At 55.7% G+C, this 13,317-nt stretch overlaps 1 pseudogene across 1 annotated transcript in view; it reads left to right on the top strand.

Annotated features, from left to right (window-relative positions):
• Window positions 1–13,317, top strand: part of LOC309585700 (epidermal growth factor receptor kinase substrate 8-like protein 2) — a 184,746-nt pseudogene that overhangs the window by 94,347 nt on the left and 77,082 nt on the right. The gene's annotated exons all lie outside the window — the stretch shown is intronic.

The raw sequence follows: 13,317 nt of genomic DNA, 5'->3' as shown, positions 1-13,317 counted from the left end.
AAATGCATTCCTGTGAAGAAAGCCAAGAGCAAAGAGCATCCAGATGCAGAGAAGTCTTTAGAAAAGCGTTCCAGACGTGCAAATGAGGGATGTGTCTTCCTGCATCTCCTGTTGTTTTTCTCTGTCACGTTTTGGAAGGGTTTCTCTCAGTGATTTCCTGCAGTCCAGGTGCGTCCCTTCTTTTGTCCAAATCCAGTGCCAGAGGATCGAACAACTGACGAGTGGGGCCTGGGATGAAAACGGTTCTCCTAAAATGAGGGAAACAATGCTAGAAGAGAAATGAGCATCCTTTTAATGCCTGGAATAAAAATGCTGGAAAAGGGCACTTTTTATTTGATATGGTGTCATTCTCCTTTTTTTTTCCATAGCTAAAACTCCACGGTGAGCAATCAGAGCAGAAATAGGAAATGCAGGAGTCTTGGATTCCACAGTGGGATTAACTTCCCTTTTCTGCTCTCTTTCAGGACAGGAAAAACCACTGAACTCGCCCCATCTTTGGGACCAAGAGCTTTGGTGCTGGAGTAGGCAAAGCCAGCTAGGGCCCCCCTTGTCCTGCCCATGGTGTGGGTCAGGGACAGGCTCCTCTTCTCCTCTGTGCTGGGATGAACTGCCTAGGGAATGCTATTTTTGACAGCCCGGTCCTAGCCCCGGCTACTGGAAATGGGCGGAGGTGAAGAGGCAAGTGCCAGAGTTGCTTGGGGATGATGGAATTGTGGTGTTTGGCTGTGCCCAGAGGGGCAGGTTGGGCATTTCTGTGTGTCTGAGGACCGGTTTGGGTGCTGGGGAGCCCGGGGAGCCGAGCTCTCAGTGCATTCCCAGCTCACCCGGGGGTGGGAGCTGGTGCAGGGCTGGGTGACAGCCTCTGGTCGGGCTCGGGGCAGGCCCTGGCCCCGGCACAGACACGCTGGGGTGGTTTGGGGCCGCTTGGGGAGCCGTGGGAGGAGAATGAGGGATGGTGCTGGGCAGAGCGATCGGCCTGTGCTCGTGTCAGCGCAGCCGTGCAGGGCACTGGGATCTGGGTAAAACACCGGCTCTCCTGGTGTTCAGGGATGCAGGGTCTGAGGGACTGGATTTACTTGGGGTTTTCCAGGACAGCAGGAAGAAGAGGAAATGTGGTGCCAGAGGTGCGTCCCATCAGGTTGCAGTTCCCTCTTTCCCATTTCCATTTCCTCCTCAGTGCGGGTGTCCCCTGCAGCCCATGAGCACGTGGCCGGTGACAACTCCCTGTCTGTAGAGGGATTCCTTATGGAACAAGGGCAGATGACACTTGTGTGAGGCTTACGACTGTTAGAATTAGACCAGGATGGGTTTAAGGAAAACTAGAATCGTGTGTTAATCTTACTGGTCAATGAACAAATGGAATCCACACTTCTATAAGAAAAATTATAGTGTATGGAGCATATAGAAGAAGCTGGTTTTGCCTGCTGCTGCTGCTTGGCTGTATCATGTAACCCCATTCGAACTCTGCCTTCAAGACAGCTGTGAGACCGTGAAATAAAGAACTTAGCAGAACAGCAGCCTCCTCTGCTCTTTCACCCTGGTCCGAGAAGGAGGGGTACCCTGTCAAAGGCTCAACACTTGCCTTTCTGACTTTGTTTCTAAATTTCTACCTTTCTAATTTTGTTTGTTTCTAATTTTTTTGTTTGTTCGTTTCTAACTTTGTTTTCAACTTTCTCCCTTTAGAAATTTGTTTGTTTCTTGTATTTTACCTCTTTGTTTGTTTCTAAATTTCTGCCGTTGTAACTTTGTTTCTAACTTTCTACTTTTAAAATTTCATTTGTTTTTAACTTTTTACCATTCCTCCCAGCGAGGGCTGTGTGCAGAATACTAAAACCTGTTAAGTTCTTCACTTTTACGTCTATAGGCAAATGCTACTGATTTAGATGTAAATTCATTTGGAAATAAGCCAGCCCTCTCTGTCTACTCTGTCGCATACAGCAATATAAGAAGCTGGGAATAGAGATCAGCAAGTTTTGAGAATAAGGAGCCGGCGTTTTTCTGTAGGAAGGAAAGCAGCAAGCGCCTGGCCCCAGGAGCCGAGACGCTCGGGCTGCAGGAGCTGCAGAGCGCCCGGAGCCGGCTTTTCCCTGTGCTCTGTGCCTGCCCCCGGGCTGAGCTGGGCGGCGCTGCTGCCGCCTGGTGGCGAGAGCGCGGCACTGCCGCCCCCGACACGGCGGCACTGCCGCCCCCGACACGGCTCCCCGGCGCTGCTGCCGCCCGGTGCCGGCTGAGCCGAGAGGGCGGCGGCCTCGGTGGCTGCCGAGCGTGGCAAGGAGCGGGAGCGAGCGGGGCCGGGTCTGTCAGCGGAGGGGAGGGGCGAAGGGCGGTTCGGAGCGCCAAGGGACACGGCCGTGCACGAGCGGGGCCACAGCTATGGAAAGGGCCGGGCGCCGTGCGGGGCGGTGACCGCGGGGAATGACAGCGCGGGGGGCGGCCCGGCGGGGCCGGTTTTGCCGGGCAGCAGAGGCGCGGTCGCAGCGCGACCCGGGCGGGAGGCACCGGGCGGGCACGGTCGGAATCGAGCCGCCCGCGTGTCGCTCTCAAGGAGGCGGCTCGGAAAGGAAGGCGCAGTTCCGCGCTCTCGGGACGGCGTTAAGTGACGTTTTTATTAGAATATTATAGTATTTATTTTATTTTATTATTTTATTATCTGCCAGGACCTTGCAGAGGGTGGTTTACACTTCCGCCACACTCAAGATGGCGGACGCAGTAGGCCCCCTGCGAGAGGTGTCCCTGCCGATGCCTGCCGCCGGTCGCGGAGCCGTCGGCCGCCTCCGGCGCGGCTGACCCCGCCAGCCGTGTCCTCGCACCGGGAAGCACGGCGGAAAATCGCGCGGAAAGCGCGGGGCCGGCGTCGGAGTCCGGGCCGGATTCAGGCAGCCGACTAGACAGAAGCCCTTGTGAGGGGCGGCGGGGGCCCTAAGTGTACCACACTAAAGATGGCGGCTCGACCGGAAGTGGCTTCTGCCAGCACCCAAGATGGCGGCGAAGGGCGGAAGTGTCGTCACTGCCACACTAAAGATGGCGGTCGTGTGCACTGTTTTCTGACCTTCTCAATATGGCGGCAGGGAAGGCCCCCCCCAAGCTGCGTCTATTCGGCTGCCTGAACGCGACGCCGACGCCGACGCCGACGCCAGCCCAGCGCTTGCGCGCAATTTTCTGAGGCGTTTCCCGCTACGCGGACACCGACTGTGGGGTCAGCGGCGCCTGGGGCAGGCGGGAGCATTCAGGCAGTCGAATAGACGGACCGGGGCGGGGGGGGGGGGGGGGGGTCCTTCCGGCCGCCATCTTGAGAAGGTCGAATAGCCACATCGGTGCCGTATCGGTGACTTCCGCCCTTCTTCGCCAGGAGCGCCAATGGCGGGGAGCCCGGGGAGCAGCGCTGCCGGGCCGGGGGCACCGGGGCGGGTGCTCCGGGCTCGGAGGTGAGCGGGGAACGGGGACAGCCCCGAGCGGACGGTGGGGGCCGCGGGGGATCGGTATTCCGGCCCAGGGATGAGTGTTCCGGCACAGGGGTGGCTGTCCCGGCACAGGGATGCGTTCCTGGACTGTCTAATAATATTATTTAACGATCGTGCAAGGAGATCTGTATAAAAAAATCCTCCGTGGTCATCCTTCTCCCACAGCCCCGCTGTGTTTTCAGGATCTTGGGGGAAGAGTTTGGGTCTGAACAAGGCTCTCGGGCACAGGGTGGGATTCTTGGGGTGCAGGGCCAGGATTTGGACTCGATGCTCCCTGTGGGTCCCTTGCAGCCCAGGAAATGCTGCGATCCTGTGCCTCTGAGGGTGAAATAAAGGGGAGCGGTGGGGTTTGTGCCCGCTGTATTCACGGCCCCGCCGGCTCAGGGCGGGTTAAAGGCGCAGCTGCCCCGAGACAGCGGGACCGGCCGGGGCTGCTCGCTCCCGGTGCTGCCGCCTCGTGGGGAGAGCCCGGCACTGCAGCCCGCGCAGGCGCTGGACCACGGGATGGGCGTGGAACAGCAGCGCAGGGGATGCTGAGGCAGCCCAGGGAATGCTGCGGTCCCAGGGAAGGCTGAGGCGTCCCCTGCCCGGGGCACTCGGCAGCAAACCCCTGATGTTGAGCAGAAAAAGGAAAGTTCTGGGTTAGTGGGAGGAGGTTTCTGGAATGGAGCTGGGACAGGTGCTGATCCACTCATGGAATCACGGGCTGGTTTGGCTTGGAAGGGACCACCAGGATCATTTACACTCTGTTTGTTGTCTGATTGCACAGCGAAGAACATCCAGAACTGCCGCCTCACCCTCACGGACAGCAGGAATGTCTTCCATAGCTCTTGTTTTGGAATGGGAATGGCTGTTGGGAGCTCTGGCAGGACCAGGTAAGAAGAGAAATGGGATCATTGTGGCTGCTGCTGGAGGTGGTTTTCTGCTTTCCGGCTGTTCTTCTCATTGATCCTTTCACAGCAGTGTTCTAGGGCACATTTGAGGGTAATTCCAGGAATTTGAAACCAGATAAAAACTGGTGGGGCAAAAATGTGAACGCGATCCATTTCTGGTAGTTCCAAGCTTCTCCCACAACACCGTTCCAGGGGAAAGCTGATAAAAGGGTAAAGATGCAGAGGAACAAGTGCTGTAAAGCCCCCTGGCGCTCTGAGAGAGCAAACCTTCCAGTACTCCCAGCAGATCTCTTGGAGAAAGTGTGGGATCGCAAGGTTTTCCAGGAAAGCAAAACAAGGGTGGAGATGAGGGAATAGGCTTCCAGTTCTTCCTTGAGCTGAAAGCCTGGGGGAATTGAGAGGGGCCACAAGAACTGTTTGTGTAGGCAAATGGGAGTTTGGGGGCTGAATCTGAGTTTCCCTCTGGGGCATTTTTGAGGGAAAAGCTGAGGTGCTGTTTAAGGGAGAGAATGCAGATTTTTGGGGTGGAAAAGGTTGAATCAATATTGTAGAGGAAGTAAAACGCTGGGGGTAAAAGTGGATGCAATGTGGAGGGGACAGATTGAATATTTTGGAGGCAAAATGGGGAACTGAGTAGTGGAGAGATGGGGAACATTTTGGAGGCAACACTTGACAAACTCTCTGGGGTGGAGAACGACCACATTGAGGGAAAAATGAGGTGATGAGCAGTGGGCACGTAGGGAAGGTCGTGGGGGTAAATCTTGAGAAAAGCCCCGTGGTATTCAAGAAATCCTTGGTAGCAGGACTGAGGAATTCAGTGGTGGAAAAATAGGGGAATTTTGCGGGGGTAAAACTTCAAAAGATCTAAGAGTTGAGAGTGTGTGTTTTTAGGTAGAAAGGATGTCTTGTTGAAGTTGGGCGTCTGGATTGTGGCATTTATGGATCCAGAAAGTAGAAGATAAAGGAGACTCCCAAAGCCTCGGTAGCTGTGTTAAGAAATCCGTCCCAGGGAAGAAAGGTTACCTAAACCTCCTAGAAGTAGGGACTAATTAGCATGGGAAGGGGAAAACCCACCCCCAGTGGGAGAGAGCACGCCGGGTAAGGGAAGAGAAGGATGCCCTTAAGAAGAAGTAGGGAAGGTGAATTTCTCGGCTTGCTGAAATGTATCAAAAAGTTTGGAATCTGGGTCTGTGTGGAGGCCGGGATTTTCTCAGCCATATGCAGAGCCCAGCACTAGGAATAAAGGAATTCCAGGCTTTACAACGCCAAAAATGCAGTACCAGAGAGTTCTGTTATCCCGAGGACTTGGGGGATACTTGGCAAAAATTTCCGGGGGCCCAGGCTGGACCGAGCTTTTAACGCTCCCCGGATTCACGGGATCGGGGATTCCGGCGTGCCCTGCACGGGTTTTTTCAGGGAAGTCCCAAATCCTTCGTGTGAGCACGAAGCAGAATCCCCTGGGAGCTGTGAAGGCAACAGGATATTTCTTGGGAATTTTGAAGGGTTGGGTGAGTCCTCAGTGTTAGGTTGGAATGAACGCAAATTGTCCGGGAGTTGCTGGTTTGGGGATGGCCGGGTCTGGGTTTGGATTTGTGGGCACCGAGTGTTCCTTGTGTCAGCTTTAGGTCTTCTGGATTGGTAGGAATTGTCAGAGAAAAGAGAAGGCAATTGAAATGCGGAGCTCCATTCCCGGAGAAATGGTCAGGATGGGAGCGGGAAGGCTGTGGAGCTGCTGGGAGCTCGTGGAGAACGAAAGGATCTGAGGCCTGGAGGCAAAAGCTGTGGAACAAAGCCTGAAAAGGGTGTGGGGTGGGGCGGGAGGGGGAGGAGGGCACCGTGGTGGGGGGAAAGAGGGAAAGGATCCCTGCTCCGGGAATCCAGCAGGGACCAGGAGAGGATCATTTTCCATCCACTGCTCTCAGTGGCATCCTAATAAGGACGGTGGAAGGGAAGTGATTCGTTTGTTCTTAGGTTTGGAATGAAAGGTGCTCTTGCAGAGGGGACTATTGACCTGTTAAAATTCTGTTGGATACAGGAAAAGAGGGAGGAAGCAAGCAGCTGGGGAATGAAGGGGTGGATTTTTTGGTGGATACAGGGAAAGACACGGGAAGGGGCTCTCAAGTAGAATACACCTCACGGGCAGCACCAGGAGAAGCCTCAAGTGCCCTTTTTTTCCAAGCTCTGACATTCCAGAGGAGTAAGCAGTGGTCAGCCCATCACTTTCTGTATTCCTTGGATGCCCAGTGCTTTGTTGGGAAGAGATAATATTTGGAAATGAACAAATCCGGGGATGTAATTTCCTGATAGTAAAGCCCCAGAGAGCCTGGTTTTGATATCCTTCCAGCACCCAAACGCAGCAGAGGGAATCCTGGCGGAGCTGGAAAACGCTGTCGCTCCGTCGGTGGAATTCCTGGGAACTGGAAAGCAGCAGAAGCAGCAAGAACAGAGTTGGAAGCAGGCTCCAGCCGGGTAAGGCAGACACCAAATCCTTTGGAACTGGGCAGGGGTGGGAAGAATGAATTCTTACATTTGTAGCCCAGGGATTCCTGAGCAGGATCCCGGCAGGGAAGACTGCAGGGATCAGGCTGGGGCCTGATCGCAGCTGGGGGCAGCGAGCCTTGGAATTGGCTGAAGGGAAGAAAGAGGGATCCTTTGAGCACAAGGATCAGGTGTCAAATGCGGAGATGGCATCAGACAATTCCTCGGGAGGGTTTAGTTCCTGGGCCAAATCGATCTGCTGCCTTGTGAAGGAGCTCAGAGAGCTGGGAAGAGCCCAAGCAACGCAGGGAATGCACCGGCAGATAAAAGTGCCGGGGAACGGTGGGGAAAAGCATCCGAACAGGGGGCCTCGTTTTGTACAGGGACGGTACAAAAAATTGTCCGAAAGAATAGGAATGGAATGGGATTTTACGTATTCCTCGGAGGCCACAATCCAGTGGGAAGGCTGAGAGAAAGAAACAAGGCCTAAAAAGGCAGATGAGCCAAATCTGCCCAAAGCCTCCAATGGCCACATTCCCTGGCATTGCTGAGGACTTCAGCCAAGCTCCAAGCAAAAGGTGAGCCCCTGATTTTGGTGCCAAGGGAAACTCCAAGTTAAGAATGATCCAAATATGAAGCGCTTCTCACAAAACTCAGCTTTGCAAACCTTTCTTTGGGCTAAAAAAGAAAAGATGGGAATGCCCTTGGCAGAAAAGCAGCTGTGAGGCACAGCAGGCTTCAAATGCCTGTCAGCAGGAGCTCCAGGAGAAACGGCTGCTGGCTCCGGGCATCCTGGGCTTTCCAGGCAGGTTTTGTAGCGGATTGCAAGGCAGTTTTCCTGCCTCTGGGGGGTGGCACCTGCATCCCGCTGGAAAGGGAAAATGTGGAGAGAGGGGCAAGCGGGAAGACGGTTGCTGATGTGTGTCCTTGGATCGCAGTTCCTCCCGGTGAGTCTGTGCTGCTGGAAGTTTGAAGGAGATCAGTCCTGGAGTACGTGTGGGTTCACCTGTGGGGTTTGGGAGCGACGCCGGCCATGAAATTCCAGGGATGTTCCCTTTGCTGGAGTGAGAAGCAGTGGAAGCACTTTGCTGTCTGCTTCTTCATCGCCTGCGCCTCGGTCCCCTGGGGCTCCAGGTAATCCCCTCTCACCTTTGCTTTTCCAAGGGTCTCTAAATGAGGGCTTGAGCTTTGGTGTAGCTCCCTTTACAGGGAAGATCTGTTCCAGGAAAGGTCTCCTGGTCTGGACCGATGGCGTTGCAGGAAGAGCAGGAAACCCCGCAGCTCCTGTGGCTCCCTCATCCGATTTGCCTGCAGGCAGCAGCAAGGATCATTCCCAAGTGTCATCCCCTGGCTCCGTGACTCGGTGAGGTTGTGTTCCCCCAAAGGCCAGGGGCCGCTTTGTTTTGCGGCTCACGAAAGTCCAGCTCGGTGGTGCTGGGTTTGGTTTTTGTGTGTAATGAAGGCACTAAAAAATTCCCCTCCTTCACTGGCACAGCCCTGGAGTGGGAGCAGATTCCCCTTATCCCGCAGTTATCCCGCTCCTGCCCTGGATCCCTGCGGTGCCGTGTGTTCTCCAAGCTCACAGCACTGCTGGCTCTAAACAAGAAAAACAATCCCTGTTCCTTCTCTTCTCCGTCCTTGATGTTCCCAGGCCCTGCATCTCCCTGGCTATTCCCTGTGGGAGTCTTCATCTCCATCCCACCTTATCCCGATCAGGTAAGGGTCTGAGACGTGTTTAGCAGCAAATGCATTCCTGTGAAGAAAGCCAAGAGCAAAGAGCATCCAGATGCAGAGAAGTCTTTAGAAAAGCGTTCCAGACGTGCAAATGAGGGATGTGTCTTCCTGCATCTCCTGTTGTTTTTCTCTGTCACGTTTTGGAAGGGTTTCTCTCAGTGATTTCCTGCAGTCCAGGTGCGTCCCTTCTTTTGTCCAAATCCAGTGCCAGAGGATCGAACAACTGACGAGTGGGGCCTGGGATGAAAACGGTTCTCCTAAAATGAGGGAAACAATGCTAGAAGAGAAATGAGCATCCTTTTAATGCCTGGAATAAAAATGCTGGAAAAGGGCACTTTTTATTTGATATGGTGTCATTCTCCTTTTTTTTTCCATAGCTAAAACTCCACGGTGAGCAAGCAGAGCAGAAATAGGAAATGCAGGAGTCTTGGATTCCACAGTGGGATTAACTTCCCTTTTCTGCTCTCTTTCAGGACAGGAAAAACCACTGAACTCGCCCCATCTTTGGGACCAAGAGCTTTGGTGCTGGAGTAGGCAAAGCCAGCTAGGGCCCCCCTTGTCCTGCCCATGGTGTGGGTCAGGGACAGGCTCCTCTTCTCCTCTGTGCTGGGATGAACTGCCTAGGGAATGCTATTACTGACAGCCCGGTCCTAGCCCCGGCTACTGGAAATGGGCGGAGGTGAAGAGGCAAGTGCCAGAGTTGCTTGGGGATGATGGAATTGTGGTGTTTGGCTGTGCCCAGAGGGGCAGGTTGGGCATTTCTGTGTGTCTGAGGACCGGTTTGGGTGCTGGGGAGCCCGGGGAGCCGAGCTCTCAGTGCATTCCCAGCTCACCCGGGGGTGGGAGCTGGTGCAGGGCTGGGTGACAGCCTCTGGTCGGGCTCGGGGCAGGCCCTGGCCCCGGCACAGACACGCTGGGGTGGTTTGGGGCCGCTTGGGGAGCCGTGGGAGGAGAATGAGGGATGGTGCTGGGCAGAGCGATCGGCCTGTGCTCGTGTCAGCGCAGCCGTGCAGGGCACTGGGATCTGGGTAAAACACCGGCTCTCCTGGTGTTCAGGGATGCAGGGTCTGAGGGACTGGATTTACTTGGGGTTTTCCAGGACAGCAGGAAGAAGAGGAAATGTGGTGCCAGAGGTGCGTCCCATCAGGTTGCAGTTCCCTCTTTCCCATTTCCATTTCCTCCTCAGTGCGGGTGTCCCCTGCAGCCCATGAGCACGTGGCCGGTGACAACTCCCTGTCTGTAGAGGGATTCCTTATGGAACAAGGGCAGATGACACTTGTGTGAGGCTTACGACTGTTAGAATTAGACCAGGATGGGTTTAAGGAAAACTAGAATCGTGTGTTAATCTTACTGGTCAATGAACAAATGGAATCCACACTTCTATAAGAAAAATTATAGTGTATGGAGCATATAGAAGAAGCTGGTTTTGCCTGCTGCTGCTGCTTGGCTGTATCATGTAACCCCATTCGAACTCTGCCTTCAAGACAGCTGTGAGACCGTGAAATAAAGAACTTAGCAGAACAGCAGCCTCCTCTGCTCTTTCACCCTGGTCCGAGAAGGAGGGGTACCCTGTCAAAGGCTCAACACTTGCCTTTCTGACTTTGTTTCTAAATTTCTACCTTTCTAATTTTGTTTGTTTCTAATTTTTTTGTTTGTTCGTTTCTAACTTTGTTTTCAACTTTCTCCCTTTAGAAATTTGTTTGTTTCTTGTATTTTACCTCTTTGTTTGTTTCTAAATTTCTGCCGTTGTAACTTTGTTTCTAACTTTCTACTTTTAAAATTTCATTTGTTTTTAACTTTTTACCATTCCTCCCAGCGAGGGCTGTGTGCAGAATACTAAAACCTGTTAAGTTCTTCACTTTTACGTCTATAGGCAAATGCTACTGATTTAGATGTAAATTCATTTGGAAATAAGCCAGCCCTCTCTGTCTACTCTGTCGCATACAGCAATATAAGAAGCTGGGAATAGAGATCAGCAAGTTTTGAGAATAAGGAGCCGGCGTTTTTCTGTAGGAAGGAAAGCAGCAAGCGCCTGGCCCCAGGAGCCGAGACGCTCGGGCTGCAGGAGCTGCAGAGCGCCCGGAGCCGGCTTTTCCCTGTGCTCTGTGCCTGCCCCCGGGCTGAGCTGGGCGGCGCTGCTGCCGCCTGGTGGCGAGAGCGCGGCACTGCCGCCCCCGACACGGCGCCCCGGCGCTGCTGCCGCCCGGTGCCGGCTGAGCCGAGAGGGCGGCGGCCTCGGTGGCTGCCGAGCGTGGCAAGGAGCGGGAGCGAGCGGGGCCGGGTCTGTCAGCGGAGGGGAGGGGCGAAGGGCGGTTCGGAGCGCCAAGGGACACGGCCGTGCACGAGCGGGGCCACAGCTATGGAAAGGGCCGGGCGCCGTGCGGGGCGGTGACCGCGGGGAATGACAGCGCGGGGGGCGGCCCGGCGGGGCCGGTTTTGCCGGGCAGCAGAGGCGCGGTCGCAGCGCGACCCGGGCGGGAGGCACCGGGCGGGCACGGTCGGAATCGAGCCGCCCGCGTGTCGCTCTCAAGGAGGCGGCTCGGAAAGGAAGGCGCAGTTCCGCGCTCTCGGGACGGCGTTAAGTGACGTTTTTATTAGAATATTATAGTATTTATTTTATTTTATTATTTTATTATCTGCCAGGACCTTGCAGAGGGTGGTTTACACTTCCGCCACACTCAAGATGGCGGACGCAGTAGGCCCCCTGCGAGAGGTGTCCCTGCCGATGCCTGCCGCCGGTCGCGGAGCCGTCGGCCGCCTCCGGCGCGGCTGACCCCGCCAGCCGTGTCCTCGCACCGGGAAGCACGGCGGAAAATCGCGCGGAAAGCGCGGGGCCGGCGTCGGAGTCCGGGCCGGATTCAGGCAGCCGACTAGACAGAAGCCCTTGTGAGGGGCGGCGGGGGCCCTAAGTGTACCACACTAAAGATGGCGGCTCGACCGGAAGTGGCTTCTGCCAGCACCCAAGATGGCGGCGAAGGGCGGAAGTGTCGTCACTGCCACACTAAAGATGGCGGTCGTGTGCACTGTTTTCTGACCTTCTCAATATGGCGGCAGGGAAGGCCCCCCCCAAGCTGCGTCTATTCGGCTGCCTGAACGCGACGCCGACGCCGACGCCAGCCCAGCGCTTGCGCGCAATTTTCTGAGGCGTTTCCCGCTACGCGGACACCGACTGTGGGGTCAGCGGCGCCTGGGGCAGGCGGGAGCATTCAGGCAGTCGAATAGACGGACCGGGGCGGGGGGGGGGGGGGGTCCTTCGCGGCCGCCATCTTGAGAAGGTCGAATAGCCACATCGGTGCCGTATCGGTGACTTCCGCCCTTCTTCGCCAGGAGCGCCAATGGCGGGGAGCCCGGGGAGCAGCGCTGCCGGGCCGGGGGCACCGGGGCGGGTGCTCCGGGCTCGGAGGTGAGCGGGGAACGGGGACAGCCCCGAGCGGACGGTGGGGGCCGCGGGGGATCGGTATTCCGGCCCAGGGATGAGTGTTCCGGCACAGGGGTGGCTGTCCCGGCACAGGGATGCGTTCCTGGACTGTCTAATAATATTATTTAACGATCGTGCAAGGAGATCTGTATAAAAAAATCCTCCGTGGTCATCCTTCTCCCACAGCCCCGCTGTGTTTTCAGGATCTTGGGGGAAGAGTTTGGGTCTGAACAAGGCTCTCGGGCACAGGGTGGGATTCTTGGGGTGCAGGGCCAGGATTTGGACTCGATGCTCCCTGTGGGTCCCTTGCAGCCCAGGAAATGCTGCGATCCTGTGCCTCTGAGGGTGAAATAAAGGGGAGCGGTGGGGTTTGTGCCCGCTGTGTTCACGGCCCCGCCGGCTCAGGGCGGGTTAAAGGCGCAGCTGCCCCGAGACAGCGGGACCGGCCGGGGCTGCTCGCTCCCGGTGCTGCCGCCTCGTGGGGAGAGCCCGGCACTGCAGCCCGCGCAGGCGCTGGACCACGGGATGGGCGTGGAACAGCAGCGCAGGGGATGCTGAGGCAGCCCAGGGAATGCTGCGGTCCCAGGGAAGGCTGAGGCGTCCCCTGCCCGGGGCACTCGGCAGCAAACCCCTGATGTTGAGCAGAAAAAGGAAAGTTCTGGGTTAGTGGGAGGAGGTTTCTGGAATGGAGCTGGGACAGGTGCTGATCCACTCATGGAATCACGGGCTGGTTTGGCTTGGAAGGGACCACCAGGATCATTTACACTCTGTTTGTTGTCTGATTGCACAGCGAAGAACATCCAGAACTGCCGCCTCACCCTCACGGACAGCAGGAATGTCTTCCATAGCTCTTGTTTTGGAATGGGAATGGCTGTTGGGAGCTCTGGCAGGACCAGGTAAGAAGAGAAATGGGATCATTGTGGCTGCTGCTGGAGGTGGTTTTCTGCTTTCCGGCTGTTCTTCTCATTGATCCTTTCACAGCAGTGTTCTAGGGCACATTTGAGGGTAATTCCAGGAATTTGAAACCAGATAAAAACTGGTGGGGCAAAAATGTGAACGCGATCCATTTCTGGTAGTTCCAAGCTTCTCCCACAACACCGTTCCAGGGGAAAGCTGATAAAAGGGTAAAGATGCAGAGGAACAAGTGCTGTAAAGCCCCCTGGCGCTCTGAGAGAGCAAACCTTCCAGTACTCCCAGCAGATCTCTTGGAGAAAGTGTGGGATCGCAAGGTTTTCCAGGAAAGCAAAACAAGGGTGGAGATGAGGGAATAGGCTTCCAGTTCTTCCTTGAGCTGAAAGCCTGGGGGAATTGAGAGGGGCCACAAGAACTGTTT

Source organism: Coloeus monedula, assembly GCF_965178545.1.
Source record: "Coloeus monedula genome assembly, contig: HAP1_SCAFFOLD_123, whole genome shotgun sequence".
NCBI classification, from domain to species: domain Eukaryota; kingdom Metazoa; phylum Chordata; class Aves; order Passeriformes; family Corvidae; genus Coloeus; species Coloeus monedula.
This window is presented reverse-complemented; position numbering and strand designations above follow the sequence as displayed.